This window comes from Poecilia latipinna, unplaced genomic scaffold, assembly GCF_001443285.1.
Source record: "Poecilia latipinna isolate Pla-1442-1.1 unplaced genomic scaffold, P_latipinna-1.0 Scaffold1681, whole genome shotgun sequence".
Taxonomy (NCBI): Eukaryota; Metazoa; Chordata; class Actinopteri; order Cyprinodontiformes; family Poeciliidae; genus Poecilia; species Poecilia latipinna.
Window position 1 is genome coordinate 10,640 of NW_015114297.1, and position 2,204 is coordinate 12,843.

Genomic DNA, 2,204 nt, shown 5'->3' on the forward strand with positions numbered 1-2,204 from the left:
TGGGATTATTTAAATTATACACTAAAGAAGATGGGATTTAACTTTACTTTCATAAGATGGATCGCAAGTATTAATCAGAATCCAATATCGAGGGTCCGAGTAAACGGCTACTGCTCCGAATTCTTCAATATAAAAAGGGGGGTCAGACAGGGGAGTCCTGTCTCGCCTATTCTTTTTGCTATAAGTATAGAGCCACTAGCAGAACTGATTAGGTCGAACAAACATATAGAGGGAATAATAGACAAGGGAGGTATAGAACATAAGATCTCTCTATTTGCAGATGATATACTCTTGTACTTAAAAAACCCTTCAAAGACGATCCCACCTCTTTTGAAATGCCTACACACATTTGGTAATGTTTCAGGCTACAAAATTAACGAAAATAAATCGGAAGCAATGATGATGTCAGGACACTGGCCGGAACACCTGGAGAAAGAAGTGAAATTTAAATGGCCAAAAGAGGGCCTTAAATATTTGGGAGTTAGTCTGACAAATAACTTTTCTCAGTTATACAATGCTAATTATAGCACACTTATACCTCAAATTAAAAAGGATTTGGAAAGATGGCAGATTCTCCCTCTATCTTTAGTCGGCAGAGTGGAAACGATTAGGATGAATGTGCTACCAAGGCTTCTTTTTCTCTTCAACTCCCTCCCGATCAAGGTCCCTAGCACCACCTTTAAGCTACTAGACAGACTTATATCGAGATTCATCTGGCAAAACAAGCGTCCAAGAGTGAGACTTAAAGTTATGTGTTCTTCAAAGAGTATGGGAGGCTTGGCTCTCCCACATCTGGAAAGTTACTTTTTGGCAGCACAGTTGAGGACACTAGTTGCGTGGATTAGACTGGATCTAGACACAATGTGGGTGCAGCTGGAGCAGGACTCGGTAGTGAAGAATATCTCAATAACTAATATACCTTTTTTAAGTAGAAATCAATGGCGAAAACTCAAAATTCAAAACGAGTGGGTGGTGTTTACTTTAGGAGTGTGGGACAGGGTTCGGAAGAAACTGAAACTACCACTCTCCTTGTCAAGAGCAGCCAGAATAGATGGCATAGCTGACTTTAAACCTAACAAAATGGATAGGGGATTTGGAGAGTGGGCTGATAAAGGTTTGTTAGTAATAAACCAATTATTTACTGGAACAACGATAAAAACCTTCTCACAACTTCAAAGGGAATATAACATCGCTAACTCAGACCTTTTTAGATTCTTTCAGATTAGACACTACCTTCAAAAACACAAAGAAATAGACAAAGTAAAAGAGAGCCCAACAGATTTTGAAAAATACTGGATTGAGGTGGTTGAGAACCAAAAAGATCTCCAAAAGATTGTATCAGCTCTATATCAGAGAATACGAATGGAGCAGGAAGAGACAACCCTAGATGTCAAGAACAAATGGGAACTGGAACTAAACCGGGTGATAGAAGACACAGAATGGGAAAAAGCTTGGGATAGCTGGCACAAATGTCTGAATAGTCCAAACTGGAGAGAGTTTAGTTGGAAAATAAGAATGAGATTTTTTAGGACACCGATAGTGATAGCCAGCTATGATAATAATGCCAGTAATCTCTGTTGGCGGAAGTGTGGACAGATAGGAGATTTTTCCCATATTTTCTGGGAATGTCCAAAGGTGAAAGGTTACTGGGAGGGGGTAAAAAGGGAAATAGGAATAATACTAAATTTGACTGTGGACTGGAATATCCATAAAGTGATTCTAGAAGAGGTGGATCTCCCAACAGAGGTTACTAGATACATGCTGAGAGTCCTGGTGTTAATTGCTCATAAGGTGATTACTGTGAAATGGTTGAAACCACACCCACCTACCTTGGAACAATGGGTTCAGAGGCTGAAGACTGTTAACCTGATGGAGGATATTACAGCAACTCTGAGGTTGCGGAAGGACATTTATAATAAAAGATGGACTCCTGTAAATCTATATCTAGAACAAAAAACTGGATTTTCTAAGACACTGTAAGGAGAGAGGGGGAAGGGGGAATCTTAGACGAAATATGTTTGAATGTCATACTTGTAATTGTGTTGCAATGTAAAGATGCATAAGAATGGATAATGTTGAGGAACTGTTTTAATAAAAGTTCAAAAAAAAAAAAAATACTTATGAACTATTACGCTACAATTAATGCAAAAAGTATTATTTTTTTTCTTCATTTTTTAAAACTTTTTATATGGTTCACCTGGTAG